Genomic DNA, 15,302 nt, shown 5'->3' with positions numbered 1-15,302 from the left:
CCCTAGAGCCGTTTGTCGTTGATGGGGCCCCGTCGTCCCTTGCCCCACGCTGGAGGGATTGAACAGACCGTCTACAAATATATTTTGAGGGGGCAGGCATAGCTAGGGAACGACGCAGAGCCCTACTGCTCCACCTTGGCGGCAAGGACATCCACTGCATCTACAAGACCATCGTGGAGGCAACGCCAAAGACGTACATCACACTGCTGAACGCGCTAAATGCCCATTTCGAACCCATGGCCAACAGAGACTATGAAAGGTTTATCTTTCGTCAAGCCAAGCAGGAGGCCGATGAGTCGCTGGATGCATTCCATGGCAGACTGAAGGAGCTTGCCAGCACATGTGGGTTCCGAGATGAGCAAGAGGAGATCCGAGGACAGATCATACAAGGGTGTTACTCATCCAAACTCTGAGTCACCATCCTCCAGGAAGACGGCAAGCCCCTGGCGGACATCCTCACCTTAGGTCGGTCAAAGGAGCTGTCGCAGGCGAGGGCCTCACACATGGAAGCAGCCCTACATCGCACCGTAAAGACAGAACAAGCCCAGGTGGCAGAAAAGGTGAATATGGTACGCCCCAAGGTGAGACCAGCAGGAGGAAAGAGACAACCGGACACAAAAAGGAAAGACTGCGGGTATTGTGGAGGCCAGCCCCACCGCATACAAGAGTGCCCGGCAAGAGGGAAGAAATGCAGCGCATGCGGATGGATGAACCACTTCGCAGCGGTGTGCAGGTCCACCAGAGTCAAGAAAGAAGCTGCACACGCGGTGCGGGAAGAGGCGGAGAGCGAAGACATGGATGATGACACCGAGGAGTACCCAGTCCACTACTTATTCGCGATCAACCAGCCACAAAGGAAGAAGCGCAGACTTCCAAAATGTCGCATATTGATCCACCAACAGGAAGTAAAAGCGACCATTGACACAGGGGCGTCCATTGAGTTGATGGCCGCCAACGTCTATCACCAACTACGCACCAAACCCCCGCTACGAGAAGCAAGGATCCGAGTGTTTGCATACGGTCAAAAGATGCCCATCCCACTCATCGGGTGCTTCAAGACAGAATTGCAACATGGGGAGGTGAAGGTAGGCACCACCGTCTATGTCACAGAAGAAGGAAGTGGCATGCTGTTGAGCAGGCAATCGGCCGAAGAGCTGAGACTGATATCGTTTGCCATGGCAGTCCTGAAGGAGGAGTTGGATACCATCATGGAGGAGTTCAGGGATGTGTTCAAAGGAATCGGGTGCCGGAAGGGGAAAGAAGTGTCCTTACATATCGATCCATCTGTCCAACCGGTGGCGCTGAGGCACAGGCGAATTGCGTTCCATCTGAGGCAAAAGGTCGAAGAGGAGCTGGAGGCTCTCGAAAAACAAGGCATCATAGAGAAGGTCAGTGGACCAACCCCATGGGTGTCCCCGATCGTCATTGCCAGGAAGCCAAAACAGCCCGGACAGGTCCGTATCTGTGTGGATATACGCCTCCCCAACGCCACCGTAAAAAGGGAACGTCACCTGACGCCCACCATTGATGACATCTTAGGGGAGTTGAATGGGGCCAGGTGGTTCTCAAAAATGGACCTCCGATCAGGCTATCACCAGCTGCCACTTCATCCAGACTCGAGGTACATAGCCACCTTCTCTACACACGTGGGCCTCAGACGGTATCGGCGCCTGAACTTTGGTATCTCGAGTGCCACCGAGGTATTCCAGAATACCATCAGGGAAGTCCTCAGCGGACTCCCTGGAGTGCGGGATGTGAGCGATGATCTGCTGATCTACGCGTCAACCGTCGAGGAACATCACCAGAGATTGAGGGGAGTCCTCAAGAGAATCCAGGAGTCAGGCCTGCACCGGGAGAAATGCCAGTTTTTGCAGACCAAAATTAGTTTCTTCGGGTACACGTTCTCGGATCAAGGAGTGGCCCCAGACCCAGACAAGGTGAAGGACGTTTAAGAAGCCCCCGCCCCAACAAACATTTCAGAAGCAAGGAGTTTCTTGGGCATGGTAAACTTCTGTGGACGCTTCATCCCCGACCTCGTCAAGCCAAGCAGGAGGCCGATGAGTCGCTGGATGCATTCCATGGCAGACTGAAGGAGCTTGCCAGCACATGTGGGTTCCGAGATGAGCAAGAGGAGATCCGAGGACAGATCATACAAGGGTGTTACTCATCCAAACTCTGAGTCACCATCCTCCAGGAAGACGGCAAGCCCCTGGCGGACATCCTCACCTTAGGTCGGTCAAAGGAGCTGTCGCAGGCGAGGGCCTCACACATGGAAGCAGCCCTACATCGCACCGTAAAGACAGAACAAGCCCAGGTGGCAGAAAAGGTGAATATGGTACGCCCCAAGGTGAGACCAGCAGGAGGAAAGAGACAACCGGACACAAAAAGGAAAGACTGCGGGTATTGTGGAGGCCAGCCCCACCGCATACAAGAGTGCCCGGCAAGAGGGAAGAAATGCAGCGCATGCGGATGGATGAACCACTTCGCAGCGGTGTGCAGGTCCACCAGAGTCAAGAAAGAAGCTGCACACGCGGTGCGGGAAGAGGCGGAGAGCGAAGACATGGATGATGACACCGAGGAGTACCCAGTCCACTACTTATTCGCGATCAACCAGCCACAAAGGAAGAAGCGCAGACTTCCAAAATGTCGCATATTGATCCACCAACAGGAAGTAAAAGCGACCATTGACACAGGGGCGTCCATTGAGTTGATGGCCGCCAACGTCTATCACCAACTACGCACCAAACCCCCGCTACGAGAAGCAAGGATCCGAGTGTTTGCATACGGTCAAAAGATGCCCATCCCACTCATCGGGTGCTTCAAGACAGAATTGCAACATGGGGAGGTGAAGGTAGGCACCACCGTCTATGTCACAGAAGAAGGAAGTGGCATGCTGTTGAGCAGGCAATCGGCCGAAGAGCTGAGACTGATATCGTTTGCCATGGCAGTCCTGAAGGAGGAGTTGGATACCATCATGGAGGAGTTCAGGGATGTGTTCAAAGGAATCGGGTGCCGGAAGGGGAAAGAAGTGTCCTTACATATCGATCCATCTGTCCAACCGGTGGCGCTGAGGCACAGGCGAATTGCGTTCCATCTGAGGCAAAAGGTCGAAGAGGAGCTGGAGGCTCTCGAAAAACAAGGCATCATAGAGAAGGTCAGTGGACCAACCCCATGGGTGTCCCCGATCGTCATTGCCAGGAAGCCAAAACAGCCCGGACAGGTCCGTATCTGTGTGGATATACGCCTCCCCAACGCCACCGTAAAAAGGGAACGTCACCTGACGCCCACCATTGATGACATCTTAGGGGAGTTGAATGGGGCCAGGTGGTTCTCAAAAATGGACCTCCGATCAGGCTATCACCAGCTGCCACTTCATCCAGACTCGAGGTACATAGCCACCTTCTCTACACACGTGGGCCTCAGACGGTATCGGCGCCTGAACTTTGGTATCTCGAGTGCCACCGAGGTATTCCAGAATACCATCAGGGAAGTCCTCAGCGGACTCCCTGGAGTGCGGGATGTGAGCGATGATCTGCTGATCTACGCGTCAACCGTCGAGGAACATCACCAGAGATTGAGGGGAGTCCTCAAGAGAATCCAGGAGTCAGGCCTGCACCGGGAGAAATGCCAGTTTTTGCAGACCAAAATTAGTTTCTTCGGGTACACGTTCTCGGATCAAGGAGTGGCCCCAGACCCAGACAAGGTGAAGGACGTTTAAGAAGCCCCCGCCCCAACAAACATTTCAGAAGCAAGGAGTTTCTTGGGCATGGTAAACTTCTGTGGACGCTTCATCCCCGACCTCTCCAACCTCACCAAGCCTCTCAGGGAACTGACAAAGTCTACGACCACATGGCAATGGGGCCCCGAACAAGAGCAAGCTTCCCAAGCAACAAAAGCAGCTCTGTCAGCAGACACCACCTTATCGTACTTCGACCCTGCGAAGCCCACCAATGTGGCTGTGGACGCCAGCCCCTATGGTCTGGGAGCGGTGTTGGCGCAACTTCAGAGCAATGGAGAGTGGGCCCCCATCGCCTACGCCAGCCGATCTTTGACTGAGACGGAACAACGCTACTCGCAGATCAAGCGAGAGGCCATCGCCATCCATTGGGCCTGTAGACACTTTCACGTATACGTGTATGGCCATCACTTCACGGTAGCGACTGACCACAAGCCACTCATACCTCTCTTCCAGGGGTCAGCGTCAAAACCTCCACCCAGAATCGAGAAGTGGATACTCCAACTGCAAGGGTACGATTATCGGGTGGAGTACAAACTGGGAGCCACAAATCCAGCGGACTACCTGTCTAGGCACCCGCGCAAAGCCACCAAGGAAGAAAGGGACGAGGCGGATGACACAGAAGAATATGTCCGGTTAGTGACTGAACGCTCACGACCCCTTCCTATGAGCCTCGACGCGTCAAGAAGAGACGAATGTCTGCAAATAGTGGCGGCTGTAGTCAAGTCAGGGGACTGGAGGGCCATCCAAGAGTCACTAAATAGGAGGACACCCCATGCCAAAATGACACTGGAGTCTATCCTGAGGATAAAAGGGGAACTGTCCATTGACAGCCAAGGATGTCTGCTACGAGGCCCCAGACTGGTCATGCCGGCCAGTCTCGCCCAGCAGGCGGTAGACCTAGCCCACAGAGGACACCAAGGAATGGTAAAGACCAAGGGCAGGCTCAGAGCCAAAGTATGGTTCCCTGGCTTGGACGCAATGGTAGAGCAAACGGTGAGAACCTGCAATTGGTGCCAAGCGGCAGGACAGCCGGATCGCCCCCACCCCGTGGTGACAGAAGAAAACCCCCAGAGGCCGTGGGAATGTGTGAGTGCCGATTTCGGGCACCTCCCCGATGGACGTCATGCACTAGTCATCATCGATGATTTTACCAAGTATCCAGAGATCGAAATAGTGGGGAGCCAAACAGCCACAGAGGTGATTGCAAAGTTTGAGAAAACCATCGCCACTCATGGCATATTTGAGGTGGTCAAGACTGACAACGGACCCCCTTTCCAGGGGCAAGAGTTTGCAGAGAACCTCAGGAGCTGGGGGATCCATCACCGCAAGGTGACACCACGCTGGCCTCAAGCCAACGGAGAGGTGGAACGATTTATGCGCACCCTAAATAAGACCATACGCATAGCCATGGCGGATGGATCTCCGTTGGAAAGGGCAATTTACAGTTTTCTGAGGGAATACAGGATGACCCCCCACATCACAACGGAGGCAGTGCCAGGAACGGCCACCATGGGCCGAATAGTGAGTGACACGCTTCCCCACCACCCGACTTGGGTTCCGGCACAGGCCAGCAATGAGAAGACTCTGGCCAATCGGACTCGCTCAAATGATCAAGCCAGCCGGCGGAGGGGAGCTAAGGAGTCAACGATCCAAGTGCAAGATCGAGTGTATGTTAAGGACAGATACCCTGGAAGCAAATTTCGACTTCCTTTCGAACCACGACCATGGACTGTCACCCGCCGGACCGGCACGGCGGTGACCGCCCAGAGAGGAGCTGAAACAGTCACCAGGGATGTATCCTTTTTCAAGAAAGCCCATCCTGGAACACCTCCGGGTCCCGGGTTCGAGCCAGAAGGATGGAGCCCGAGCCAACTGTGCGGAGATCGGGAGGGGGAGGAAGCTCCGGAGGACGATTACGATCCCAGGGACCGTGACCCCCAGTCCCGGCCGGCCACGCCCGGGGGTAACCTGCCCAGCTGCGGCTCGCCCCAGGATGAGCACAGCACCCCAAGGTGCAGGACCCCGGAGATGACCCGGTACAGAGGAAGCCAATCCCACTATGGTTTGCGGAGGAATCCAGCACCATCCTCCCAGCTGGCTGACTATCTGGTGTAACCCGCAAGGACTGGCGGACTGGTAACAGATCCATCGTTTATTTTGCATATCGTGTTAATTGTTTGCTGTTTTGATAAAGTTGGGAAGGAGTGTAATGTCCGGCGCGCGAGGAGGCGTTCTAGCCTACCGCGCTGCCGGAGTGCGCTAGCGCTGACGTGTGACGTCAGACGCTAGCGAGTATAAAATAAAGAGGCGTGGCCTCGGCGGGCAGTCGGAGCCGCGTGTAGACACTAACCACCGGCTCCTGTGTTCCTTTAGCGCGAGGGCGCTAATATGCAAATGAGCATAAGGTGAATCACCACACTAGTGACACTTAAGTCCCAGGTCTTGGGAACACTTTGTACACCATATACGTGGGGCTTATAGGCAAGTTAAATATACCAATTAGGAATAGGCCAATTCAACCATGTTTAAAGGGGGAGCGCAAGCACTTTACTACCGGCTAGCAGGGGTAAAATGCACAGTTCTAAAGTGAGAAGGTATGTTTTTAAGAGTAATTCCACATATTTTAGTTACAGACAATGGCATTCAATTGTCTTCCAGGGAGGTTAGTACATATTTGGAATTGCAAGTAATGTAACATAGACATAGGTGTGTGGCATTATATGACCCCATGGCTAATGATTTGGTGGAAAGAGTGACTGTGATGGTGGTGAGAATTTACAGTTGGCTTGGAGAAGTCATGTGTCATTTAGAAGTTGAAGAAATGGCTGATGGTGTATTGGACCACACTGCACAGTATAACAGGAGGTTCGCCTTTCTTGCTTATGAGAGGACACAGTATGGAAATCAAATTGTGTCCAGCTTGGTTGGGGCATAATACAGGTGAAAGAGAGAGTGTAAAAGATGCACTTAAGACAATTTCGAGACACCAGATGAAGGACAAAGGCAGGTATAAAAAGACAATGGTAATGAGATTTGGTGACTATGAATTTGGTGATATGGCTTGGGTAAGGCAACCTGGTTTGGTGAGGAAGCTGGAATCAAGATAGATGGAATCTCTTAGGATTGTCAAAGTAGGCTGCAGCCACATAGTAGTAGAAGGTGGGAATAAATACATAAAGATCATTTTGTTATAGTGGAATTAAGCAGTTCACTGGGCATGTGTGTGTGTGTTTCTTGTTTTGTATCTGTGAGTATGTGGATTTTGTTGTGAGTGTGTTATGGTTTTAACAGGGTTGGTAGTTTTATTGAACTGTATTTGTGTTGTACGTGCAGACATATTAACATGTTTTTCTGTAGTGTGGATCATATGTTGTAAACGTTTCTTAATCTGTAATTCTGTTGAACCAATTGTAAATAAATGTTTCTTTAAGAACTTGGAATGTGTGGTCTCTGCTGTGAGGTTTCTAGGGCGCGGTTACTCTGGAGCTGCTCTATTGGGTAGTGTTCAAATGAATCTAATCTTATCTACAACCCATTTGGACGTGAATTATCATAACTGCGCTTGCGATAGCCCCCTTTCGTGTCTGAGCTTGAACATACCGCTTTTCCTGGATAAAGCTGCACACTTACAGGTTTTGAAAAAATATTTATTGTAAATGCATACAAATGTTTTGTACACAAAAGTTCAGCAATACACTCCACTTTATCCCATTATTATATCACTTATGGCCTTGTTCATAAGGTTTTGGAAGGAAAAATCTGAAAAATTCTCCCGTAAAATAATTCCTACATTTAGAGCAAAGCCCCAAATTCTTTTTTAGGGAAGTGCATATAATTCTAGGCAAATTTCCAGAATTCCGATAGCCATACGTTTCACAGAGTACTTCATTGTATTTATTGTGCGAAACCTCTTTCCCTAACCCCAATAAATATGTGAATAGCTCCATCCCATTCTTATTTACGAAACAAACCTAATCTTGAACTTTACAGGAGCAAATTTGCATGTATTGCCAGGATAGGCAATTGCCTCAATGAGTTATGTGAATTCAACTAACTTTTGTACCATAGCTCACAAACCCAACCAAATGCTTTAAATTTGTGAATTTGCCAATTCAACCATCATCGCAGAATTTCCTTATTTGTTAATCCAATTTCTAAATGGAAAATGTCTCATACTCCTGAATCCCTGGATGAGGACTGCGAATCAAGGATTGCAAAAAAAAATTTGCACATTGATATTGAACTGACTACATAAAATGCTTTGTGATTTTAAGCTTTGATTCTCATTGCTCCATTTATGATTGGCGAGATTTGTGGTGATCTGTGTTGCGAAGGAAGGCATCTCCAGCAAATCAGGAATAATCTATCATTTAGGCCTTAAATGCAAGTGCCCTTGTGTTGAATATGATAATTATCGCACCCAAAAAAATCTGATGCTGAGGAGTTTGCAATTTATTGGGTCAATAATTATTGCTTGTCCAGAGCTTTGGCCCCCAAAAAGGGCATAATGTGATGCTTTTAGTGCTGAGCATAGGAAACTCTGCATGTCTCAGTTCTTACTGTTCATTTATCCCAAGTAAAAATGTGCTTATTTGACCTGTCAAAATGTACCTGGGGAAAATTGCAGGGTGCAATGCTTATTGCAAAACATAACCTTCTGATATGAGTGGTAACCAGAGTTATCGGATTATGAGAGCCATTGTAATCGGGGTCTTAGAGCAGAAACCACCTACCACCTCTGTTGCCCTTTCACACTTAATAAGTCTGATCTAATAATCAATCCTAAACCTCCAGTGACACTACTGTACCTCTTGGATTAACCAACCAAATGCATTTATTTATGATGTAAATGACATTGCATTGCAAGTTTGCAGGCCTACGCTCCCATCCCTTTTAGTCTCGCTCTTCTTTCATGCTGTATCTTGCCTTTCCTTTTAGATGTTCTTATAAAAAATTTTTTTAGACCTTTTAACCATTTATATATATATATATATATATATATATATATATATATATATATATATATATATATATATATATATATATTACCTCTTGGATTGCTTAATCTATCGCAGAACCAGCAGAACCAGCATAACATTTTCCTTCAACTTCATTATTCTTTAAATTCTTTCAATGTAACCCTGTGATTGGTAATCTCTCAAGAGGAAAGATGGCTTCCAGCAAAGGTTAGAATTAAGTAAGGCACTTCGAAACTGTAGCTAATCAGACTGTTATCTACATCTAATGACCATAAAAAACGTTACCAAAAAATCCCCCGTCTTCATGAGCCTTAAGGAAATATCTCATATTCTCTCTAAGCACTGATCAAAATAACCCATATTTAATCAGGGAATCAAGACTTGAGAATACAAGTCTCATATTATTAAAAAGCGATTCTAGGAGCAGATTCAGAATTTGGAGCGATCCAGGATAAGATACAGCCTGTGGAGATCCTTCCAGCTCAGGCATTACATCTTCTCCAAATCATTGCATACCTATTCATTTGATATCTCTGCAATATTCCTAGAACCTTGCGCCTACTGCGGTTGTTAGAGGTACCAACAGGGAACCTCTGTGTAAGAAATTTTCACTAAGTCTACTGGGTAGCATGCGCCTTTTGGCTAATCTGTAGAGCATTCCAGGTTTTTGGCCCTCATTTTTGGAATGCCCTTTGACTGAATATTCCTTGTCACTATGATTACTGCAGTGGTGTAAGGTGCCACCGAAGACCTGTTTGTTTTGTTAAATATATGTGAAATACATAGGCAAACACCAGGGGTGGCTGGTGACATTTAAAAGTGGCGGGGCGTAAAATGATTGCAAAGGAAGCAAATAAACGAAAGGAGGAAAGAGAAGGTAATACCTGTTTCTTGAAGTCTCCGACCGGTTTTTAATACATGAGCAGTCGCGAGGGGAGGGGGGGGGGGGCGCGAGTGGGGGGCATGCGCGGGGGGTGGGTGGTCGCACGGGAGAATACATTTAAAATTAAGAGGAAAACTTACCTGACCGCCTCTGCTCCTGGTCCGCGTTGGCGCCTCTGCCCTCCTCAAACTGGAACAGCGCGTCAGCACTGCAGGGGCAACTCCTCAGCCAATCCTGCCGCTGCTGGAGCGCCAGGATTGGCTGAGGGCACAGCCTACTCTTCGCCCGCCGCCTGCCCCTTAGGAGACCGAGGGGCTCCTAATGGGCATGCGCAAGTCCGTGAAAACACAAGTGCGCATGACTGGGCACGGGCTAAAAATTAGCTCACCATGCCCACTCATGCGCACCTGTGCTGCAGTGCTGCCTGGTCTGACAATGCATGTCAGTCAACATGACGCAGGACCGCCCACGGTCCAACGTCATGCTGACTGACATGCATCGTCAGTTCTCCCCACCCTCGGCGTCTCTGAACTTAAGTAAACTAAGTTCAGAGACACCGAGGGAGCTGCGGGTGCGGGGGGGCAACGCCCCAACGCCCCAATGGACGCACCGCGCCTGGCTAACACATAAATAAACATATGGCTATTTTGGAATTATTCTTTACTGAGAACAGTGTATTCTATAAGAGTTGTAACTGTACTAAATTACTATATTCTAATGCTGAATCTTTCTTTATGTCTGTGTACAATGCACATTTTTATGTTACAATAAAAGACTTTTAGGCAGGTACTGTATTTCCTATTGGAAATACCTCGAATAGTTAAATTATGGATGTGTTTCAGTGTAGGTTTTGTTCGTTTGTCTTTGGTCATGTGAGTCTGTCGCTGTACTTAAGTGAGGCATGCAGCCGAACTCTAAACAGTGTGGCAACAAGGAGAGGAGCATGTCAGGAATTCCGACGTTGAGACCCATACTACCCTCCTCTGACGAAGAAGCACCTTTTCTAAACTTATCTTCACTTTACATTTCTTTCAGTTGCTTCGAGAACACCCACTTGGATTGAACAGATGATCTCTTAGATCATCTTAACCAAAAATAAACAACTTCATTGGCTATCCTTGTTCTTTTCCCAAACCCTGAAAGAATGCAATGAAGATAACCAAGTGGTTAATAGAAAACCTCCCCTCTTGATATGGCAGGTCAGAACACTGCTGTGATGTTGGAACACAACAAAATTACTATTTGATCGAACAGCTAGTACAGGACATATGAGAGGCTACATATCAGCATGGACTTAGGTTAGGTCTGAGGTTCTGCAGACCTCCTGGAGAGGATATTTCCAGTACCTATTGTTTTCATTATTTGTCATGTACCTATATGCCGCTTATTGGGCTTCGCCCACTTGGTACTATAAAATCAATAAAATGTGTTGTTAAACAAAAAAATTCTATCTGGTGTGAAATGTATATGATGCTAAAGTTGAATGGACTTGCAATGCTGCCACTTATCTTCAGACTGATAAACACTTTCTATTCCATCCGTCCTGCAACCTTTCAACCTTGCCATCATCACTTCTATCCTAATGAAACTTTCAGTGGAAGCTGCTAATCTGTGACATTACAGACCTAACCTTTGTGCACTCATTGTTACTGAACGATGGAACCTGTTGTCGCCCACCAGCTCTCCCCTCACTTGGAATCAAACTGCTTCCAAGGTGTCTCTCATTCTGGCTTTAGACCTGATAAAGTAACAGAGTGTATGCTACTAAAAATGAGGGAAGAGTTAACTCACACCAGGACCAAGGTCCTTCCGCGCCCTCATTATGCGTCACCACTTTCCAGTATTTAACACAATTGCCAACCTAATATATATCTTGATAGTCAGAAACATTATGCAGACATTATTGGACAGCACTATCCTGGTTTTCATCCTTCGCACAAAGCCATAGCCATAAACCTGGGCAAACTGCCTCCTAGGTCGACAAATATCCCATTTGGAACACCTCATGGATATGCATTATTTCAAAGTTATTCAACATCTGCAAGGTCCAAGATCTTACATTTCAATGAGGTAGGATACCATATGCATATGGATCACATGCAGCTATATATTAAGTTTGAAGATAACAAAGGTGAACAATCAGATATATGACACTGTCTATCCCATGTCCTGTCCTGACTGCATAAAAAACAGTGACGCTTGAAAAGGCAGAAAACGTAAAAATTTGGGGGCATATTTATGAGCCCCTTGCGCCGCTGGAGAGTCTCTTTTTGTGATGCTCTGGTGGCACAAATCACAAAATCATATCTATGAGGCCAAGCAAAGCCACAATGCGTGGCTTTGAATGGCCTCATAAATATGGAGTAAGGCAAGGCAGGTCAAATCAGTGCGTTGCCTTACTCTGCACTCTGGAGGCATTCCATGGGCGTTGCCGTGGGGTTCCCCATGCAGCACCCATGGATTTTGACATGTCCCCAGATTTATGAGAGAATGTAAACCTGGGGAAGTGCCAAAACCTTACATCTCCTGAGGTGATGAGTAACCAGGAGAAATATTTTTTTTTCTCCTAATTTTTTCCTCTTTCTATGTGCGTTGCATTCTGCAGCACACATAGAAAGAGGAAAATGTCTTTTAGGATTGTTTCTGTGCAAGAAGGTCCCTGCACAAAAACAAACCTGCCGACAACACAAGCACCCTTGCACCATGCACCATTCCACCATGGTGCAAGGGTGCCTGCATTGACACTAGGCTGCTGAAATGGCACCAGTGCAGGGGGAAAGGACCTAAATGCACCATATTGCATAAATAAGTTGCATTCCTGCCCTTTCATTTTGGCATAGGGCAGCGGAGCAAGCTGACTTGCTGTGCTGCCCTACGCCAAATCCCCATAAATGAGGGCCTTGGATGGGCAGCTCTGAGCATCAGCTTTTCTCTTGGCCTGAATTCTGAGCTTAAACCCCCCAACCAGTGGTAAAAGTCCACAATGTAGGAATGATGCCCAATGATGCGCTTTCCTTTGAACCACAAATAAGTGTCTGTAAATTTGCTTTTCTCCACTTACATTTGCTAAGATTCACTGTGATGTGATTATCCTAAAACTCAAAATATCTTGTTTCCAACAGAGTTAAAAGGGACGTGCAGTTTGAAAATGTTCTCCTATACAAACTGTCTGGGGAAGCCCTTATGCACACTCATAGAGGGTCACTCCAGGAGATTCTGAGAAATTGTAGGCATGAGTGGGTGTAGCCTACACCGAACTCCAAAGTCACTTCAATCACTGATGTAAGTATGGAAAAAATATTCATTGCTTATTCTGCAACATGATGGCACCCATCTTGTATATACTTTCATGGCTCCAATAAATTACTTTCCTTTTCACAAATCCGTGGCTACTCTGATTTCTGCAACAAAGCTATGCCATTTGAATGGTCCCAGTGGAAGGCTGAGAATTATTTATGAACTTCTCTGTTTCTGGTTTTCACCCATTCCCCTCCCTGTGTTCATAGCAGTGTGCCAGCTAGGAATATTGCTTGATGAATTCAAGGACTCTTTAATGGTATATTTTCCTTATTTCCACGAGGGGTGGTGCATGTTTACCAGCTGTCACCTACATCAATGCTCTGCCCTCAAATAAGATATTTGCCGAGTTATTTCTGATAAATTTTCCAGAAGATGGGCTTCTCCGACACGCCCACATGGGGCTAGGCAGCAACCACCCTATCATTTTCAACTGTCTAGTACTGAGCCATTTTGCACACAAATGAAGACTTAACCTCTTCTATGCCCATGATGAGATAGTCTTGTCATGGAGCGTGGTTGCGCTGTGCCCATGACGAGACTATCTCGTCATGGACCCCGCCCGCTAATGAAAGGCCCGGCACAGGAGGGGGAAAGGGCAGGGCACTCAAGGGGTTAATATCGCTCCTCCATTTTTCTGTGGGATCTTAGGCATGGAGAGAACTTTAAGTGTGAGCTGTCCAATTCTTACCCAGCCATACGTGGGAGCCGGGTACGGCTACAACTCTGAAATTACCACACAAAAAAGAGTCAACAGGGATGCTCATTAGTTCCTTCTTTGTGGAGCTGTTAGCAACAGATCTTGCAGGAGGAGCACAGCATTACTCAAAAGTTGGAAACATGCTGCAGCTTTATTTTATACCACCGATATGGTCGTTTTAGTCACGCAAATCTTGGGCTCCATGGTTTAATAATGAAACTAGTTATTTAGCATACTACGAATCATGTGAGAATAAACACATCCAAGATAATGTAATTGGTGTGAAGTTCTCAGATGATCCATGTTGGCCTAACAGACAAAAATTGAAAGTCACCCATGAATATTCTTTTCTCGGTCTTGTGATGGACAACCAACTCACTTGGTAGAGGGCTGCTAGATTGTCCCTGGGAACATTTACTATGTGTGTTTGGTTCAATGAGCTTTTATCATTAAACGTGCCCATTAAAGTTTGTATTGCTAAAATAAACCTCTTGGTAGTATATGAAGCAGAATATGCGATCTGCAGTCTTATTTGATGACCAAATCTTCCTATTGCAGATATTGTTTATTGTTATTTTCTAAGTTTTTTTATTCACCTAGTCTTCTCCCATACTATGTATGTGATCCCAAATTAAGATGTTGATGGATGTGGGGTATCTATTCTGCTACAAAATTGACAGATGCACCCTCAGCTAACCTCGCATCTCTCCTTCTCCATTTAGAGTTGTGAAACCTACAGGATTTCTACAGGAGGAGCGTTAGGTTGCTTCACTAGCAGAAAACCATAAAAACGATGGCTGGTACACCATTGGGCAGCCATGTCACAGTCATGGCCGCCTCCCTCTATTGAGCGCAAGATGACCATCGTGGGACTGGACTGCATGAACCGTCTTGAGAGTAATTACTGTTTTAAGCATGAAGAACAAACAATGGCTTTCAACAGATTTGGGAGTATATTTCAGTAAAACAAAATGTGACTAGTGAGTAGGCAACAAACCCAAAATGGTGACTGATCGGCATTAATCAATGACTTCAGTGCATGTGGTACATTTTCAATTGATGATAAAACCGAGCAGCATGGTTTTGATGAGGAAGGGAACAAATATAAATGTCCTTGTGAAGGGCATCTGTTATATCCTACCTAATTGAATAACATTGTAGTCCAGCCCTGCTGCCACTAGCTGCTCAGCCAGAGCGTGAGATGGTCATAGAATGTTGGTGTGCCTGTGATGCATGGAATGCCTGGGTGTCTGAGTGGATGTGTGTTGGCAGTTGAAGATGGGCTGAGCAGCTAGGGAGGCTGCTCCTGGTGGGGCTGGTACCACACTAGGCTGGCTGGAGTAGAGATAGATGTAACCAGAACTGGAGACTGAATAAAGATGGCTTAAGAATACCTCCTGGCTCCAGGTGTCTTTCTACAGAGATCACAACATTTATTTTGGCGACAAGCGGATTTTTCGTTGTAGTTGTTGGGTATGCTATCTTTAGAGCTACTTTTAGTTATACTTTTGGGCATTGGTTTTGTGGGGTCTGTTACCCTTTTTCGTTGTAGTGCATCACGTCACAGGGGTTGATGCAGAATGCTTCAAATGTATTTCAGGAAATGTTATGCTTGCTTCATAATGTTTTTAATTCTTTTTAGGGAGGGATGGGAGATATTGCTGTTCAAATGTATGTATCTTATCCGTCCTTTCTTGCTTTAAT

The 15,302-nt window shown here is 47.0% G+C and overlaps 1 long non-coding RNA gene across 1 annotated transcript in view; it reads left to right on the top strand.

The window, feature by feature from the left end:
- LOC146867280 (uncharacterized) overlaps positions 1 to 15,032 on the top strand; it is a 45,973-nt gene extending 30,941 nt beyond the window's left edge. Inside the window, exons 2-3 of the long non-coding RNA XR_014966083.1 lie at positions 12,724 to 12,883; positions 14,321 to 15,032. This is a non-coding gene — a long non-coding RNA (uncharacterized LOC146867280). The remainder of the gene's footprint in view (positions 1 to 12,723; positions 12,884 to 14,320) is intronic.
- The last annotated feature ends 270 nt before the right edge of the window (positions 15,033 to 15,302 follow it).

The sequence above is a fragment of the Triturus cristatus genome, chromosome 1_2 (assembly GCF_964204655.1).
Source record: "Triturus cristatus chromosome 1_2, aTriCri1.1, whole genome shotgun sequence".
In the NCBI taxonomy this organism is placed as follows: domain Eukaryota; kingdom Metazoa; phylum Chordata; class Amphibia; order Caudata; family Salamandridae; genus Triturus; species Triturus cristatus.
The sequence above is the reverse complement of the archived record's forward strand: the minus strand, read 5'-3'. Positions and strand labels throughout refer to the sequence as shown.